The sequence below is a fragment of the Strigops habroptila genome, chromosome 2 (assembly GCF_004027225.2).
Source record: "Strigops habroptila isolate Jane chromosome 2, bStrHab1.2.pri, whole genome shotgun sequence".
NCBI lineage: Eukaryota > Metazoa > Chordata > Aves > Psittaciformes > Psittacidae > Strigops > Strigops habroptila.
In genome coordinates, this window is record NC_044278.2 from 91,784,248 (window position 1) to 91,796,407 (window position 12,160).

The 12,160-nt window shown below is 44.6% G+C and overlaps 1 protein-coding gene across 6 annotated transcripts in view; it reads right to left on the minus strand.

Moving 5' to 3' along the window:
• Positions 1 to 12,160, minus strand: part of ELF1 (E74 like ETS transcription factor 1) — an 87,884-nt gene that overhangs the window by 64,692 nt on the left and 11,032 nt on the right. The window contains exon 1 of one of the 6 annotated variants that reach the window (XM_030475987.1): positions 1,426 to 1,765. The exons of the other annotated variants lie outside the window; for them this stretch is intronic. The gene's annotated coding sequence lies outside the window, so the exon portion shown is untranslated. Of the gene's footprint in view, positions 1 to 1,425; positions 1,766 to 12,160 lie in introns of those variants that run through there. 6 annotated transcript variants of the gene reach the window in all.

The following is a 12,160-nucleotide window of genomic DNA, read 5'->3' on the forward strand; positions in this document are numbered from 1 at the left end:
AGTTTTATCATTTTATCTGTGGATTTTTCAACATGAAACAATGCACCAAATAAATCTCCCAAACCCTTGCAAAAACTGTGGCTTTTAGAAAGAAAAAAGGCAAATCACAGAACCAAAATATGGTAAAAGCACACAACGTACTGTACAATGCAGAAGATAAGGGTGAACACTGGGAAGGCTGAAGACAAGAGACGGCCTCACCCAAAACATGACCACTTACTTAATGGTTGCCTCCCTCTCTCCTTCCCCTGCCACCGATTGCAGTATTAAGCAAGACTCCATTATACTTCTCAGATATAGGCTTCATAAAGCAAATGAAACTGGAAACTATTCCTCTGTGTGCAACACTTGGAGCTCCCTGACATTTAATTTTCAGTTAGAAGATATTGAACTTTATTTCTTAACTGGAAGACCTAAATAAAGGATCCGAGAAAATTCATAAAGGGACTCAGACAAAACTTCTGAAGATAGTAGCCTGCATTTTTGTTCAACTATAAGGTAGAAACACTCATTCTTTTCCAAACTACTGTGCTAGAGTTCATAAGTTCATAATTAGGAGAATCAAGGTGGCTCTTCATCCACTGGAAGTTTAAAAAGCAATTTGACACACCGCAATTACCTCCAGGATTTTCTTCTCCCATTACAACTACCACTAAGCCCATTTTATAATTGGTCTGTCCCTCTGCCATGCACACCATGCCCATTACCATCGTTTCACAATGATTTCAAGGAAAAGGTGAGCACCTGCCCCGTTTTTGTGTGCAATTTAACTCCCTCTATTTCAGAACAGCTCCGCTGAGGGAGCTTGGAACCGCAATAAGGTTGTGCGCACAGAGAGCGACCCAACTTCGGAACAACAAACCTGCCATTTTAAAGTTGCTCAGCACCCCGCTGGGTGAACGCTGGAGTAAAGGTGCTTGGAGCCGCAGCGCTCATTATTAACACTTAGTCCGACTCGCTTGGCTACATGCTACCGGTGTCCAGGCAAAGGTACCTCCGGAGATAGTCCGTCTATCACACCATCAGCGGAGCCGTGGCCCAAGGGCTCAGCTCCGCAGCCTGCCTGACACCGCCACAGCTTCGAAGGCGGCACAATTATAAAAGACAGCGAAATCGCAGATCAGCTGTAACACACATGAAGCTGTTCACACAGTGCCCTTCGCCCGGAGCGACGCCCGGGCACCCAGGGCGCTCCCGCTCCAAACACCGCTGTTACTCGCGGCTCGGTCGATATTAGTTTTTGCCCAGCGCGCTCTGGTGCTGCACTTCACCAGAAGTTCCCCTTCCCCCTTCAGCCCTCCCCAGACGGCCGAGGAGAGCCGCTCCAGGCGCGGGCTGCACGTCGAGGTGGCGGAGGCCAGCAGCCCGAGGAACCCGCATACCCCCCGCCCGCCCGTCGCCCTTCTCTCCCCAGGGAGCACGTACCGCCTCGCCGCGGGGCCTGCGCCGCCGCCCCGGCCTCCCCGCAGCTTCGTGCAGCTAAAATGGCTCCTGCCGAGGGGGGGAAGTGGTGCCCGGGCCCCGGCCGGTGAGTCACCGCGGGGCCGGGCGGCGCGGCGCGGCGCGGCTCGGCACGACACGCCCCGGGCGGCGGCCAGCGCTCCGCCGGGCCCGGCCCGCAGGTGGCGGCGGCCCCGCTCCCGCCCCGGGCTGTGCTGCGAGGGTGCGCGGGGCGCTGCCCTGCGAGGCTCCCCTCACGGCTGACAGCGGCGGCGGGCTCACGGCATCGGCTCCATCGCCCCGGGCGCTGCGACAGCCCGCCTGTGAGCGCCCGCTCCTCGCTCGGAGCCCTTAGGTGACATCCCACTCCGCTCCTCCTCACGAGTAATAAATAAACAAACGAACGCGTTTCTGTGGAACATCTGGGGGTTTCTGCCAATGCTGCCCTGCTCACGCGAATCTGGTTAACCCCAGGAGAAAGCGGAACTTAGGAGGGCCCAAATCGCTCAGAGAAATTTAGTCAACGTGCAGAGTTCAGTGAAGCGCCGACACACATCCAACACCCAACAGGTTGCTCGAGGATCCCTGGTAAATTTCCAATAAATTTCCAATATGCTTCTTAAGTTCTTTAAACGAACCTTTGTGCCTAATCAAGAACATGCTGAAAGCCACCCAGCACACAGACTAAGGCAATGTGAGCGCTTCAGATGGGCTCCACGAACTCCTTGGGCACACGGCAAGGCCTGACAGAAACTGAACCTCAGAAAACATGGCAGGGAAGGACCCGCCTGGGTTCGGTGGGAAGGGAAGCACAGGCTGTGTGTGCAGGCTGGTACATCCGTGCGTTTTCCATGAATTCCCAGAAGGACAGAGTCCACAGCACCCGCTGGCCACAAGGGAAGGCAGGGCACAAAGACCCGAGCCCACACTGAAAAGGAGAGGGTACAACTGCAGGGCAAGGAGCTGAGAGGCAGTGGAGGAAAGAAAGCAGCAGAGGAGACGTTGCAATGGGCAGGGAAGATGTGAGTAAAAACCTGAAGCTACTTCCAGCCAACATTGAAATCATTCCAAATATGATTAAGGGCAGCTGTCATTAACTCTCCCAAGTAATAATTAAACAGTAGTTCGCTGAGCAAAGCTCATCGCTTTACGGACATTAGTATCTCCAACTACTGCTTAAGTTTAATAACCAAGAAGAAAATTCTGGTTTTACTTCCAAGTAATTCAGTCCCTCTGACAACTGCAAGGCACTCAACGGCAAAACTGGCTCCTAGTTGATTGTTTAAAGAGCAGTTATCCAGGTATGATTTTTATCAGATGTATTTATATTACAAGACGGATATAAACCTGCTTGAGTGAGTTCCACCTTGAGCAAGGAGATGATCAGAGGGCTGGAGCACCTCTCCTATGGGGACAAGCTGAGAAAGCTGGGCTTGTTCAAGAAGACAAGGCTCCGTGAGACCCTTGAGCAGCTTCCAGTACCTAGAGGGGGCCTACAAGAAATCTGGAGAGGGACTTTTTACACAGGCATGTAGGGATAGGACAAGGGGGAATGGCTTTAAACTGAAAGAGGGTAGATTCAGATTAGATATTGGGAAGATATTCTTTACTGTGAGGCTGGTGAGACACTGGCACAGGGTGCCCAGAGAAGCTGTGGCTGCCCCATCCCTGGCAGTGTTCAAGGCCAGGCTGGACGGGGCTTTGAGCAACCTGGTCTAGTGGGAGGTTTGATGATATTTAAGGACCTTCCAACCCAAACCATTCTGTGATTCTATGATTTTATCATGTTACTTTGCAGCCTGCTTTAGCAGATCTGAAATTAAAAAAAGAATAAAAAAATAAAAAAAGCAGCAGCAGTTTTGTAAGACTTACTGAGTAAAAAGGCTGAGTAAAAAGGTATCAATTAAAATCACTACTAAAGTAGCTTCACCACAGCTCTCTGTCAAAATACATCTTCATTTGTATTTCTCGGCTGAAAAAAGACCACATGGAGGAAACACCGCAGTGTTATTTTAGTCACTATGTATTTTCCATCTCTCGCAACAGATGTATTTTCCCCTCTCTCCAACAACTAAATTCTAATCCAATCCTACATCTAGATTTGTTTCTTGTGCTGTAAACCCCTTTAGAAATCATGGGGCATTGAGGAGAGAAATCTGACCCAGGTGCACAGCAGTTACAAGGAAACTGTGACATTGGCACAGGGACAATGCCATTTTAATTATTAAAAAAGTCTAATAGTTATGTTTTACAGGGGGAAAAAAACCCCAACACAGTCTTACCCAGGCAATGAACTCGATCAAAAAATCATTAGGTAGCGATGTATGAGCACAGGCTCTGCAAACATTCTGCTGTTTCTAAGCTAAATCTGGAAGCAGTATTTTTTTAAAAGCATATGTAAAATGTAAACATATTTAGCGAGAGAGGATGCAGGTGGATGTTCATCCCTGGAACTGTATCGGGTTTCTTGCTAATTATAATTTGGCTTAAAGAAGAAGTGACCTTGCCCACTGCTGGGATGAGTATCTCTATGAAACTTCGACCATCATTTGCCCAAAAGACATAGCTAGACACTGACCAACGGCACGGCTTAAGCCAACCTAAACAGCTTTAGCCCTCTGCTCCATCCCGGTGGCGTATTCCTCGCACGGAGCTGCTCCCCTCCCCTGCTTCCCAGCTCAAATATTTGTGCAGCCGCACAGCACAGCAGAGGTGGAACCCGCCAGCGGGGAAATTAAGGCTGCACAAATAAATAAACAAATAATGCCTAATACAATTTCCACGTTGCTGTTGGCCGCAGCTACCAGAGACACACGTGCCCGTTCACATCCCAAGGGGAGCCGTGCAGCCAGGTGGGCTGCACACCACCTGGATGTGGCTCCCACTTCTGCTGGCCTCACATGGGACCCTGACAGAGCCACTTCTCTCTTTATGTCCGAGTTTGGTAATTGCTGTCCCTCCTTCTCAACTGGCTTGGAGAGCTATAGGTCTACAAGATGGGATGGGATGGGATGGGATGGGATGGGATGCTTCCCCAGGAGGCACAGGGGGGGTCCACAGCAGCCTGCCTGCACAAGGCACAGCATGAGGCTATGAAGTCATGTGAAGATGCAACAAAGCTGGTGAAGGGCCCAAGTTTCATGAGGAATGGCTGAGGGAACTGGGATTGTTTAGTCTGGAGAAGAGAAGGATCAGGGGGGACCTTATTGCTCTTTATAACTACCAGAAAGGAGGATGGAGCAAGGAGGTGGCTGGTCTCTTCTCCCAAGTAACAAGTGACAGGACAAGAGGAAATAGCCTCAAACTGTGCCAGGGGAGGTTTAGACTGGATATTAGGAAAAATTTCTTACTGAAAGGGTGATCAAGCATCAGCACCGGTTTCCCAGGGAAGTGGTGGAATCACCAGCCCTGGAAGTATTCAAGACTGGATAAAAATCTGATTTAAGAAAATTCGTCTCCTAGTTGATTTTGTAGGATCCCAGTATCTTAAGCTTTGGAACATATTTAATCTCTGCCATCCCCTGTAGGAAGGAATCCCATTGATAAGCATGGCAGGGAATAACTCCGGAGCAATAGACATGCCCAAGATCCCACCATATGGGTATGGAAGGACAGCACTTGACCCAGCCTTCACCCAGGTCTTGAGCTAGCACCCAAACTCCTGCGCCTTCCTTTCCCCTTGTATACAACACCAAGAAACAGCAGCAGCACTGCTACAGCAGTTTAATACAATATATCTCTATCATGGTGTTACTCTCCTGGTACTTCGGATGTGTGAACTGGCACCTCCTGCTGTGGTAGGTGCCACATAAAACACAGAGTGAAACTGTTGCGGGTTTCTAACACTGCCGGATGCATAATGACCTAAATATTTACATTCTGAGAAATTGCATCAGGAGATGATAAGGAAACTTACTCCTATCCCCAAAGGAAGTCTCTGCCATAGGACATTAGGTGTAGGAAAGTTCTCGTAACTGTGTTATTTTAAAACTTAACCACAAATTCAGACAATTATACTTTTCCACCATGCTGGTCTTCTGAACTTGAGCTGAACTGGAGGAAATGAAAGGTGGTAGTAAACAAAGTGCATATGAATGGGCCACTATTCTTTTCAAAAGCTGGGAGGGAAGGTATCCCGGCTGTCCTGTGTTTAAGTGGAATCCTTCAGTTAGTAATGTCTTCTTTCAAAATACACAAGAGAGTCTTTTGCAAGCCTGTGGTCTCCCAAGCCTCCAGAAATTATGCCTTGCTAGGAGAACGGGTCAGATAGGTGTTGGACATGAAACGGATCACAACCGAGCAGCAGGCAGCTTTAACCTCATCCATTTTACGCTTCCAAGTTTGCCTCCAGTGTTTTCCTAGTGAAGGCCGATTTGGCAAGGTGGCTGCCTTTGCCAGCAGCACAGCAACATCCCACACAGCTACAAACCCCTGACCTTGTACAGCCTTGCACAAACTCCTCTTGGATCACTTCTAAGGTATTCCTAGGTCACATCCCAGACATGACAAGCCTCTAGGAATATCTACTTATATAGTCACTTTTCCTCACTCTTCTAAGTCCCTTCCTTCCTCCTTTTGTTACGGGTTTGCCTCTGCTGAGAAGTAATGCTTCTCAGCACTTTGAGAATGGTTTAAAATGGTGTAATACTCTCCTTTCTACCGGGAAGCAAGCTTCTGAGGGAAAGAACTGCAGAAATCCAGGTAGCAAATACAGCTCTGACACAGCATAATCTCTGATGCACTCTCAGCTAGAAGCTGCAGGCTCCAGCTTATGTCTGACACTTCTCTACAATCCCAACCACATTTTTCTCTCCCCATCCTGTCCTTGCACGAGTTCTGGTCCATGCCTCCTGTTAAACCTTCCACTGATCCCATTAAACACATTACTGCAGCACAAAGCTGACTGGGGAGGGTGGGGAGCACTCTCTGCTCCTGTATCAGCTCAGACAGACTGTGATGAGGAGCACTGCCAGCAAAGGAGACAGGACCTCCCTCTGTGGGTGGCAATGAACCACTATAGGGGCCCAGCTCTAAGGTAAATTTCCACTCTAAAACTCACATGATTGCACAATAGCTGAAGGGGAAAAAAAATAAGCTCGAGGCAGTTACTTGGGCGATGCTACAGGCCGGGAGAAGGGACAGAGGTGCTGCTTAACCCACAGCTCCCAGAGCTGAGCTAACTCTGTTCCAGCCTCCCTCTGCACGCTACTTGTCTGTTTGTTTTGGAAAGTGCTCTGAAAGTCATTTAGCATCCTATAAATACACCTGCCAGTAAGTGTGACAGAAGTCACACTTGTACACCCACAGCTCTGAGGCAATCACACAAAGAAAGCAAAATAAAGACATGGCAAATTTATACCCCATACTTCTTTCAGTGAGCTTTAGACCTCCCCCAAAAAATCATGCAACAGAAAGAATTAAACCACAGTCTGCAAGTACTTGTAAAAGACATGCAACACTACCCAATTTTCTCAGGTGACAAGTGAAATCACCGTGCCTCACCTAATGTCATCATTAACCACATTCAGACAGTTCAGGCTCCTGCATCCTGAAACCCAATGCACTCATAATTTGCTACTTCCCAGTTCTTCATTCAGTCACTAAACTGATCCAAAAAGGCCAACATCTCTTACATCTTTAAGTACCATTCTGTAGCCTGTTCCAGCATGGGCCCTACAACTAATAAGGCAACTAATGGGAAGTAAATGGGCAGAGAAATATATTTGATATCAACAAATGAGTAACTCTGTCTGGATTATTATTATTTTTTTTCATCTAGAAGAGCTCACTGTTTGAAAAGACACAATCAGTTTCTGAAACAAGGCAGAAGATAGTGTAGTTCTAATTAATGCCCACGTATAGTTATACACTGTAATGGTAATGCTATTTTATATACAGAACACCTCAATACAACATATTTGCAATGAGCAAAGCCAAAATTACCTCATTTTTGTATGGTTATAATTACTGGATATCCCCAGAGAACCAGCAAGAGCACAGCAACATGATGGTTTTATCCCAAATTTTCACACAATGTGTACCAGCCATGAAAATTATTAAAAAACATACTTTATATATCTTGTATATGATTGTATATCATGCATGGTTATACAGACTGCAGTTAGATTATGCAAGACCCTTAGCTTTCCAAAGGAAATGATCACCTGGGTGAGCAACTGATTTGAAAGACAAGTATCAGGTCACCTATCTATTTCTATGGATTTGCATTCAAAATGGGTTTTTTTAAGCAAATACAGGTTTCCTGCTATTGTGAAAGAAAGACACAAGTGTGAGGGGATAGCAGGTGTGAACTGAAACTGACAAATACTGCTAAAATTAAAAAACATACATATGAAAGAAAAAGTTATATTTTCCAAGAATGAGAAACAATCTTTCCAGAAAGAAAGTCAATGTCGATTCTTGAAGTAGATCAGCACTGGACACCATCCCACAAGGTAATCCCCTACTATTACACTCCTTCAGAGCTGTGCTGCTTGAACTTGATGGTTATATTTGCTGCAGAGTCCTTGCAAGGATAATTTTTAAGAATAGAAGCTCAGTCTGAAACTATTAGAGACGTTATTACGCCAGTAGTGGTAAACTTAGCCTTTGCTCTTTTCCTTTTCTTACACATGTACACAAAAAATAAAATCCAGAACTATTTGTAAACATGTTGTTCTGTGGGTTTTGGTTTGGTTTTGATGTCAGAATGTTGTAATCCCTGTAAATATAAAACAGAAAAATAAAATATCGGGCAAATGAATAAATGGAAATATATAGTAAGTGCAACTATGTTTCAAACACACGCAGAAAAGACATAAAAGCAAGGACTGGGTGACTTTTGCATGGTCGAACAGTGGTTTCTTGACGGGGACACTCTGTAGTTGGCTGAGGAATCCTCATTAAAAAGCTATATTTTTCCTCTTCTCATTCTCTGAGTCACTCGTTGCATTTTTGGACGTTGCAACATATTCATCAACAATGAACACTAGGAAGAAGAAAAAAATACTCAGGGCTCACACTGGATTTCTTTTTATAATGTCTATATTTATCAGTATAAAAAATCAAATCTAGAATGAAGCTGAGATTTGCAGAAGTTTCTATGCAAGGAATGCTATTAATCACAGACAAAGTATTTGGTACAGCCAGAGACAAGCACACAGATATGCACAGAAGTTACAGCAGGGTAATGTTAGTATTACTATTATTGTTTGGCCTTTATACAGAGCAAGAGGATAGGGGGAGGGATCATAATGTTCCCCATCAAGCCCTCTCCTGAGGGAGAACAGCCAGGCACCGCCCTTAGTAGCCAGTGCTGGGCCCAAAGCTGCATTTCTGCAGCTGCTTTTCTTTCTTTACCGATTTTCTTTTAGAGGGCAGAGTTAGGCTGCAGAGACCGCACAGCCCCAGAGAGGCAGCTGTGCAGCAGGAAATTATTGTTGATATCTTGAAGAAGCACCAGAGAATTATTTATTCATGTTTGTGCTTTACACAATAACAAAGAGCATCTAGTATATATATGCATGTCGGGGTGGCTGCTGCAAGGGTCTCCACTGCTCCACTCAGATGAAAAGCTCTTTGCTTCTATTCCAATTCCCGTTGTCCTTTCAATCCTGCCACCCTAGGCCATATCAGCTACCTCGCACACTTGTGCTGACTCCCTGTACGGATGCAGACCAAACGTATGGAATTAAAGGAAATCCAGATAAACATCACTTTCAGGAAAAATGTTGAGCTAGAGTTCCACAAATATTTTACATTCTTTTGAGAAATCAACAGGGTATTTCTGCACTGCTGAGGATGTGAACACAAAGAAAAGGAAAGTGTGTTTATTACAGCTCTTCCAGCTGCCCCAATTAATGGGAAAAGATGATAGTACTAACTTGGAGAGCAGGAGAGAACAAATAAGTTGTGCAAAAAAGTGAGGTCATGTGAATGAATCAATTTCCCATCACAACTCATCCAGACAGAGAACTGACTATTAAAGAACAGTTAGGTAGAAACATGACCTGGTTACTTGCTTGTTCAGGAAACAATCAATACTTCTAGTAGCAGGCTTACCTATCCAAATACATGCTACATTAACCAATTGGTGACTACATAAATCATGGAGAAGAGAGAGGAAAAAAAAGTAAAGACTGCAGGATGCAAAAGGAGGGGTGTTGGGAGCTTGGTGCTGCAGGGAGGGTGACCTGGCTGCTGGAAGGACAACATTTTGATTTCTCAGCTCCATTTCAAGTTGCACAAGCAGCAGCCTCATCTTCAGCCAGATGAGCCACCCTACCAGCAAATCCTGCAAGATTACAATCCTGTGGATCACTCCAAGAAACCAAACCATCACTTCTACTATTGTCACTTGCCCATAAAAGCAAGGTACGGCAGTCGGACACATCCACTGCACTGACACATAGAGGCTCAGTTCCAGAGAGAATTGCTGCTGCTACTATGATGTGTTTTCCAAAAGCCTCTGAGGAATCATCTTTCTCGACTCTGTGGTATAAACAAAATTGGGAACCAGAGGCTAAGAGCACAAGAGGACATTATGGCAGACATGGTTTCTCATATGTGATTTTTCTCCTGCTTTCCACTAACAGAGGTCATTCATTTAATGCAGAGAGCTCAAATATTCTCCAAGTAACCTGTCATAAAGACTTAGTATTCTCAATGCTCCATTCAAAGTACTGCATATACATTTATGTTTATTATTTCAGACTAATGCTGTCAGTTTAGCATTTCAGCATGTATGTTTAACCTTGTAACCCATTTTGTCCTGCATTTACTGAGGGTCCATCAGCTTTAAAGGTATCTGTGCTTTGGAAAACATCCCACTAGCCAGATGGGAATGATTTCAACTCCCTCTACCATCAAGGGAGAAAGACCTAAATTTGAGGGTAGAGCACTCTCATTCTAGGACAGTAGCCTAAATTCGGAGTGTTTCATCCACTGCCTCTTTGTAACCAATTTTATTTCTTGAACTTTTACTTCAAATGCTCCCCATTTTTAGGAAGACAAATTAGAAATGTTTTCCAGCATTGCATATGAGACAAATATATACTACCCATGACTGTGGTCACAGAAATCTTCCTTTGCTTCAACCACTACTGAAGAGCAACAAACTAATTTAATTTTTATAGTCGGAATAATTAAAACAGCTTTTCTTAAGACAGTGGTCAATGATCTCAGTCAGGAAGGAGAAAGAGTAAAGAAAACATCTGTTGGGTTCCCCCCCCCCATTAAATGCTCGCATTCTCACGCCTGTTGGTTTTAGAATACAAGCCTCTGCTGCTTTGCACAAGCTAGGAGCAGCCTACTCCCTGCTACTCTCTGTTCTGTGAGAAAATGAACTCCCCTATCCTAAACAAGCACCCTTTAGTTCCTTTATTGCTAATCCTTAATTGCATGCAGCAGCTGCTGCTTTGCCAGAAGCCCCCAAATAACCTATTTGAAGGTTGTGGTTCCAGGTGATTCTAATGGGGTTAGGTACTTTATTTCTACTCACTTTCTGAAAATATACTAATTTCCATTCATACTGCTCCAGAAAATTACATTATCCAGTGAACATTTTCAAATCTACACAAGTATATCATATCATTTGTGCAATATCTTGGCAGAAGTCAGATCTGGAGGTGCAGAAAATATGCCACAGAATTATACAGCATGTTGAAAAATTCTCTTGTACCATTAAACGCCAACTAGTAACACCAAGCAGCAAACAGGAAAAATACCACCTGCATCATCAGGAGATGCACATTTGCATTTTTGAGGTGAAACAGCAGCTGGATACCGTATAGGGAGGGAAAAAGGAAGGAGGGAGCATCATGCTTTGGGTACAAATTCACAGGAAACCTGGCTCTTGACTTATAATGCTCAGGGAACAATTCATGTTTACAAGCAGAAAAGAGCAGGCTGAAGATCTGCAGACCAAAGTTAATACAGCAAAGACCTTTTGCTCTACAAAGACAAAACAGAAGAATGGGGGAAAACAGCATAGAATCATTGAGTAGTTGTGTTGGCTTGGGGATTGTTTTCTTCCACGCTTCTGTATTCCTCAAAATGGGGGTGGTGGTATAATACAAGGTGTAAATATACGGCGTTCTCCTTCCCAGTTCTGCTTAGCTGAAGAAAATTATAACCAGGCTCTCACTCCTTTGCCCATGAGCCTTCTGTCTTGCAGAATATTATTACTGGTGTAACCACACAAATCTTAAAAAATGGGAAAGACATTTACTAACACGAGGTTGTAATGCCCAGGTTGGTCATGCCCAATTGGGAAAGCTGGTGCTCCACTGCTGGCTACAGCTCACTTAGAAAATCCAATAATTAATTAGGTGAAAAAACTGCTTGTCCACACTTAATGCTTTTTACCTCCTCAAAACTACATCATGCTAACGCAATGTCTGGGAAAGGAGGGGAAAGAAATCTAAGCTGTAACTACAGATGCTTGCTCCTCAACATTATTTAGAAGCAGCATTCAGATTTCAGTCCATTTTCTTCACATTTAGTAAAAGCTACCACTTTGTTCTTGGGGAAAAGAAAAAAAAAGACACATACTAAGCTGGGTGAGAGGAATTTCAATTTTTCACTATGGATAATGAATTCAACTCAACATTCTTCTGTAAGCGCTGATCTAGCTCCCAGTTATTCTATAGTACATTTGTTTTTTATATATATACCATATAGTTTATATATTTAAACTATTGTAATTTTATCACAATTTCTT